This window comes from Zingiber officinale, chromosome 1A, assembly GCF_018446385.1.
Source record: "Zingiber officinale cultivar Zhangliang chromosome 1A, Zo_v1.1, whole genome shotgun sequence".
Taxonomy (NCBI): domain Eukaryota; kingdom Viridiplantae; phylum Streptophyta; class Magnoliopsida; order Zingiberales; family Zingiberaceae; genus Zingiber; species Zingiber officinale.
Genome location: NC_055987.1, coordinates 59325790 through 59333733, shown reverse-complemented (window position 1 = coordinate 59333733; position 7944 = coordinate 59325790). Strand labels below are relative to the sequence as shown.

Here is a 7944-nt window from a genome sequence, read left to right as displayed (position 1 = left end):
CCACGTACGAGGACCACGGGATCTCTGGATATGCCAGAGATGCCTACTGTTGATGAGCCTGCCAGTCAGGGACAGACGCAGGATGCGGCGGGAGCGTCGGGCTCTCCAATCCCGATGGCTCCTGTAGAGATACCTACTTTGGCCACACCGACAGTATCCACTGCTACTGTATTTCCGGTACCACCAGGGGTACCATTGGCATACCCGACACCTGCTCCAGTGCAGCCTACGGTGTATCCGGCACCACCGCCACCTGGACCCACCGTGTATCTGGCACCAGCAGCCCCTGTGCTCCCAGTATATACGGTGTACCCAGCAGCACCTGCATTAGGGATACCGGCTACTCCGCATCCGGTACCATTACCTATCGTACCTTCAGCTGCGGCCACTTTTGTTCCCCCGGTAGTACCACCGACGGCTTATGCTCCAATTTATACAGCAGCACCGGGAGTTCCTCCTCCGGTTTATTCCGCGGTACCACCTGTAGTATTAGCTCCAGTGTTTCCGCTAGTTCCTGCAGCCGTTCCGACACAGCTCACTGATATTGTCGCTGCACGAGCTAGGATTCCAGCATTGGCTGAGTCGATGAAGACTCGTTTCACTCTTTTCCGCGGAGATCTCGATCCGAGTATGACTCTGTCATGGATAGAGACTATGGAGTAGACTTTCTTCTATATGGCTTGCTCCGAGTGGGAGAAAGCAGAGCTGGCTGCCTACCATTTACGGGATGAAGCTAATGCCTGGTGGATTACTCAGCGTTCTATTATTGGTGAGCGCAACGTCACGTAGACCAGGTTCAGAGAGGCTTTTGAGAGCCACTTCTTTCCACTGTCTTATCAGATGGCTCGCCGACAGGATTTTATGAGTCTGAGGCAGAACAACTGCTCAGTGACCGACTATAATACTGAATTCCACCGGTTGGCTAAGTTTTGTCCAGAGTTAGTTGCGGAGGACAGAACTCGCATGATGCAGTTATTCGAGGATTGGATGGTTATCTACATGTACGACTTGCCGGTTTAGGGATCACATCTTACTCTGATGCACTGGATCGAGCTTTGATGATAGAGTTAGCTCAGCAGACAGCATATCCGGATAGGAAAAGGAAGCATACGGGTCAGACATCAGGGCAGATCCAGCAGACACAGGCGACAGGACAGCATCAGAGTAGTCGCAGACGGTCAGGTCAGAGTTCTTCTGGGGTATCTCGTAGGCCTCAGAAGTCAGGACAGTCTTCCTCAGGACGTTTCCGGTCTCCTCGGCAGGATCAGAAACAGTCCACCGGCGATATACAGTGTTTCCGATGTGGTTCCAGAGACCACATCACTTCAGCCTGCACTTTGGAACAGTCAGTTTGCTTTTATTGCAAACTGCCTGGGCACCAGAGCCGAGATTGTCAGCTGAAGGCTCAGCACACGACTTCCGGAGGGTTAGAGCAGAGGGGACAGTCTAGTCAGTCAGTGTCTCGACGAGGAGGGCGGAGATTCTCACCCTCACAACGTCAGCAGGGAGCAGCTCCCTTAGCAGCAGCGTTTGGCATGCTTGGACAGGAGTACTCCAGTGCTTCTGTAGCACCCCAGAGTTTTGTTCCAGGATCTTATTATCTGACTCAGGGGCAGTACCAGACTCAGTCTCAGCCAGTTGCACAGTATCAGTCACCATCCTCTCAGTCTTCTCTGGCACATTGTCCAGCAGCGCCTCAGTGGCAGGCTTCTGCCGTTACCACCTCCTCCTCCGCCAGAGACTGGACGTGTTCATGCGATTACCAGAGAGGATGCGCAGCGAGCCGACGGATCCGTTTTCCGCGGTATGATTTCCATTTATGCATTTTCCGCTGATATATTGATTGATACTGGTAGCTCGCATTCTTTTATATCTCGTACCTTTATGCGGGAGATTGGTAGATTACCTACTGTTAGATTGCAGTGATTGACTGTCTCCCTACCGTCCGGTGATACATTAGACGTCACCCAGGAGGTCAGAGGTTGTCCTTTAGACTTTGGCAACATGATACTTACGGTAGATCTTTTAGTATTGGAGATGGTTGAGTTTGATATCATTCTTGGCATGGATTGGCTGTCAGTATATCATGCTACCGTTGATTGCTAGACGAGGGTGGTTACCTTTCGGCCTCCGAACCAACCCTCGTGGGATTTCACTGGCATCAGAGATGACGACATATCGATCATTTCGGCGATTCAGGCTCAGAAGCTGTTGTCACATGGCTGTCAGGGTTTCTTATTATCTTTGATTAGTATAGACGACAGCAGTAGTTCGCAGCTCTCCGACGTTCCAGTAGTCCTAGAGTATCCGGATGTGTTTCCAGAGGAGCTACCTGGTTTGCCACCTAGAAGGCCAGTCGAGTTCGCTATTGAGCTGATTCTGGGGACCGCACCGACATCGAAAGCTCCTTATCGTATGACACCAAAAGAGTTGAACGAACTGAAGGTTCAACTCCAGGAGCTTTTGGATAGGGGATTCATTCGTCCTAGAGTTTCCCCATGGGGTTCTCCGGTATTATTTGTCAAGAAAAAAGACGGCACTATGAGGTTATGTATTGATTACAGATAGCTGAATGCAGTGACCGTCAGAAATAAATATCCTTTACCACGGATCGAGGATTTGTTTGATCAGCTCAGAGGTACATCAGTGTATTCTAAGATTGATCTGCGATCCGGATATCATCAGCTGAGAGTCAGAGACTCAGATATTCAGAAGACAGCTTTCCGTACCAGGTACGGTCATTATGAGTTTTTGGTAATGTCATTTGGGCTTACCAATGCTCCAGCGGTGTTTATGGACTTGATGAACCGCATTTTTCTTGAGTATTTGGATCAGTTTGTTATCGTTTTCATTGATGACATATTAGTCTACTCTCATTCCGAGGAGGAGCACGCACAGCATCTTCGCACAGTTTTGGAGATTCTTCGACGTCATCAGTTGTACGCGAAGTTCAGCAAGTGTGCGTTCTGGCTATCCTCAGTCGGTTTTCTGGGACACGTGGTTTCTAGCAGAGGTATTTCAGTTGATTCTCAGAAGATCGAGGCTGTCACCAGTTGGGAGCAGCCGAAGTCAGTTCAGGAGATCCGCAGTTTTCTGGGATTAGCAGGATATTACCGACGTTTTGTCGAGGGTTTTTTGAGTATTTCTATGCCGCTGACACGTCTTACCAGGAAGGGCGTGAAGTTCACGTGGTCCGAGGATTGCGAGACCAGCTTTCAGGAGCTGAAGCGGAGATTAGTGTCGGCTCCAGTTTTGGTCTTACCTTCTGGAGAGGATGGATTTGTACTCTATACCGACGCTTCTTTACAGGGTTTGGGCGCTGTTCTGATGCAGCATGGCAGAGTAGTCTCTTATGCTTCACGTCAGCTGAAGGAGCATGAGAAGAACTATCCAGTTCATGACTTGGAGTTAGCTGCCATTATCTTTGCTCTGAAGCTTTGGCGGCATCATTTATACGGTATTACATTTGAGATTCTCACTTATCATAAGAGTCTCAAATATATCTTCACTCAGAAGGAGTTTAATCTCCGACAGAGGAGATGGATGGAGTTCCTGAAGGACTGCGATTATACTATTAGCTACCACCCGGGGAAAGCTAATGTGGTTGCAGATGCACTCAGCAGGAAGTCCAGAGGGACTTTGGCTTGCCACCGTACTTCGGTCACGGACTTGATTCAGAGTTTTTCTGAGTTAGACTTGGAGGAGTAGGGATCTACAGAGCAGGGCATTCTTGTTACTATGGTTGCTCAGTCGTCGATCAGGACGAAGATCCGAGAGGCACAGGCTAGTGATCAGCATTTGCAGTTCATTAGCAGTTAGATAGTTTCCGGGCAGCAGACCGAGTTTACACGAGACGAGGAGGGTATTATATACTTCCGAGGCAGATTATGCGTACCTCAATCTCATCCGGTCTTACAGGAGCTACTCCAGGAGGCACACCCCTCGATTTGCGATCCATCCAGGCGGGACCCGTATGTATCGAGACTTGAGGCGTTCCTATTGGTGGAACGACATGAAGAAAGACATCGCGGATTTCGTAGTTAGATGTCTTGTTTGTCAGCAGGTGAAGGCTGAGCACCAGAGACCTGCAGGGTTACTTCAGCGGATTCCTATTCCTGAGTGGAAGTGGGATCACATTACCATGGACTTTGTGGTAGGGTTGCCGAGGACACGACGAGGTCACGACGCGATTTGGGTAATCGTTGATCGATTAACCAAATCCGCGCACTTTTTAACGATTCGGAGGACGGATCCCCTGGATTGATTGGCAGATCTGTATTGTCGGGAGATTATTAGACTACATGGTGTTTCGTTGAGTATCATTTCGGATAGAGATCCACGGTTCACGTCTCGTTTCTGGCAGAGTTTGCAGCAGGCCTTGGGCACACATGATGTGCGTAGATTATATACTCTTTTATGCATGTTTTTACGCACATTTACATACTTTGAGCATGCTTGATCTATGCATTTTTATACTTTCAGCTTTCCTTTTAGCATATTTACTCTTTTGGTTCGGAGATATGCTTTTTGTGCATTTTCTGTACACAGGAGTCGAAATTGGTGAAGATTAAGTGTCCTTGAGCAAGCTTGGAAGTAATTGAAGGGAGAAAGAGCATCGGGCCGTGTACCATACATGACCGTGTGGTCCTAACAGGAAGGGAAGAGGACATGGCCGTGTGAATCTCACACGGCCGTGTCTTGATTTGAAGAAATCAGAGCAGATGCCTTACATGGCCGTGTGGATCTACACGGCCGTGTGAGGTTTCCAGAGGCCAAGCAGGTGGTGGCCGTGTGCATCACACGGCCGTGTGAAGTTTCCAGAGACCAAGCAGGTGGTGGCTGTGTGCACCACACGGCCGTGTAGGATTTCCAGAGAGCAGGAGGGCCTTGGCCGTGTGCACCACACGGTCTTGCAGCATTGGCAGAGAAGGAACTGGACATGGCCGTGTGGATCTCACACGGCCGTGTCGTGGGGCCGTGTGGCGCCCGATTTCCTCCTCTATTTAAACCTTCCTTCATGAATTGAAAGGGGATCTCTCCCCCTTTTGGGAGAAGGCAAGATTTGGTGGTTTCCTCCCATTCTTGGGAGGATTTCTGGGCGATTCTAAGGGAGATCTTGACGATTTCGACTCCGGAGCGAGGATTGGATCCGAAGACGAGGCTTCTTCGTAGATAAGTTTTCTCTTTCCCCCTCTTCTTGGTTTCTTGGATTGGGGATTTAAGAAATGCTTGTAATCTTTATTTCTTCGGGTTTTCTTCCTCGATTCATGGAGTAGATTTTGTATTCTAGGATTAAGGGAGTATTTGTATGATGGATTGATGTAATCTCTTATGGATTTGCCATTTTCTTGTTTCAATGACATTGTCTTGCTTGTATCAATTAGATCTTGAATGATTGATGGTGATTTGTGCTTAATTCTCATTCTTGATTGATTGTTTGGATTTCTTGTGGACTTTGTAAAGATAAACCCTCACTCGATCATCCGAGGGATCCACGTGACAGGTGCAAGCCCGTGTAAGGACGTTTAAGAGATAATCTTGAAGAGGAAATAGGAATATTCAAGAGAGTAGGATGGATTTTGTGATTAGTTTCTTGTATCTTGATAGATTAATAAGTTGTGGGCTTCTATGTTGATATCCGAGGAAGGCATAGTAATAGGTGCGCTTCTGTGTAAGGACAACGTAGGTTCACGTCTAATTGATCATGTTTAGATACATTCCTCAGTCCTTAGCCGGTTATCTATTGCAAGAGAGAACCGGCAACTTTCTACAAGTGTTCGACAATTGAGGGAAAAGAATTGGTGAACCATTTACATTCAAGAAATCTTACAAAGAAACCGAAACTCCTAGAATCTCCCTTTATCATAACCCAAAACACTAAACTCTTGTTTGTTGATCTTTAATATTAGATTTGTTTACCCTTACTTTGCATTTGAAACGATTGGATAGTTGTTTAGCTAATTCGTATTGAGACATTTCTAGTGCTTATTCCAGTCCCTGTGGATACGATAATCTTTTATATTACTTGCGACATTTCCGTACACTTGCGGATCGTAACAAGTTTTTGGCGCCGTTGCCGGGGACTGCGCTATAACATTAGGAATTATCAATTGAGTTCGACTAAACATAACATTTGTTTTCCTTTCATATTGCATAGTTGTAACTAATCATTAGATTTCTGTTTTACTTTCTTGTATAACTTTCACTTCTTGTTAATTCTTTTTGTACAAATTCAATTCTGCATTTTTGATTCTTCTATTTTTCTTTTTCTGTTGAATTGCCATTTGCTATCTTGTTCTTGTGTATACGAAGATCTAACTTTGCAGGGGAATTCTTTCCTTTTGACCCTGAGATTGATAGAACTTTCCATAAAAGAAGAATTCTGCAAAGGCAAACTGAAGAACAGGAACATTTGAACATGGCAAATAGACCACTCAAGGATTATGCTGCACCCTATGCAAGAGGTTTTCGATCTAGTATTTCAAGACCTTCAGTGGAAGCTAATAACTTTGAGATCAAACCCGCAATCATATCTATGGTGCAGCAGAACCAATTTGGTGGAGGACCTCATGAAGACCCCAATCAACACTTAGAGGTCTTTTATGAAATATGTGGTACCATGAAAATGAATGGAGTTCCTTCATATGCAGTTAGATTATTGTTATTTGGGTTTTCTCTAAGAGATAGGGCAAAGCAATGGCTGAATTCTTTGGCCCCTAATAGCATCACCACTTGGGAGCAGTGTGAGCAACAGTTTCTTGATAAGTTCTATCCACCAAGCAAAACAGCTCATATGAGGAATTTAATTGCAAGCTTCAAGCAAACTGACTCAGAATCTCTTTTTGAAGCATGGGATAGATATAATAGTATGCTCAGACAATGCCCACATCATGGGTTGGAAAGATGGTTAGTGTTGCACATTTTTTATAATGGTTTCAATTATCATACCAAAGTGTCCCTTGATTCAGCTGCTGGAGGGGCACTTATGAACAAAAGCTTAGATGAAGCCGAAGAAATCATTGAAAGTGTAGCACAAAATCATCATCAATGGGCAAATGAAAGAAGTGGTGGCTATTCTTCTGTAAACCCAACAATCAAAGCATCAGGGAAGTTTGATGTAGATGCAGTCACTCTTTTGTCTGCAAAATTGGACGCTCTTACAAAGAAATTTGAGAATATGGGGGCTAGTACTAATATGGTCAATGCTATTAGTACATCTTGTGAAGTATGTGGGAGTTCAGAGCATTCAAATGACTCATGTCCATTGGGAGCTATCACTGCACAAATCAATCAACTTGAACAATGTGATGCAATCATGAGTTACAATCAAAGGCAGAACAACCCATACTCAAATACTTATAACCCTGGATGGAAGAGTCATCCAAATTTTTCTTACAGAAATAATCAAGATCAAGGACCATCTATGGGGGCAAGACCAAATTTCCAAGCTGGGCAACAAAATTTTCAACATCTATCTTCTCAAGGCTTACCAAAGTCAAATGTTGAAAAGATGCTTGAAGAAATTATCTCAAGTCAGAATGAAATGAAGCAAGATTTAGCAAAGCTCATTCAGAGAATGGATAATTCTGAAAAGCATCAAAAGATCCAGGATAGTCAAATTGCCCAACTAGCTTCCTCTTCATCCAGAGTACCAGGACAACTTCCAGGAAAACCTGATGTGAATCCTATGGAGCATTGCAATAGAATTGAGCTTAGGAGCAGACGGACCTTGGGAGACTCCCAAGCGACTGCTTCAAAAGGGATACAAAAAGAAGAAGAGCTCTCTCCTCCTATACCAAATCAGATTCAAGCTAATGAGGAGAGTACCATTGAGGTTGAAGAAACTCTTCCACTGAACCATCAGAGCAAAGCTTCCCCTTTTCCTCAAAGACTTACAATGCTCAAGAAAGATGAAGAATTTGGCAAGTTTCTAGAAAAAGTTAA

The 7944-nt window shown here is 45.4% G+C and overlaps 1 non-coding gene across 1 annotated transcript; it reads right to left on the bottom strand.

The window, feature by feature from the left end:
- Window positions 1–6791: 6791 nt before the first annotated feature.
- On the bottom strand, window positions 6792–6897 carry LOC122039277. The gene has a single exon (XR_006128134.1). It is a non-coding gene; the product is annotated as a small nucleolar RNA R71 (small nucleolar RNA).
- Between the last annotated feature and the right edge of the window lie 1047 nt (window positions 6898–7944).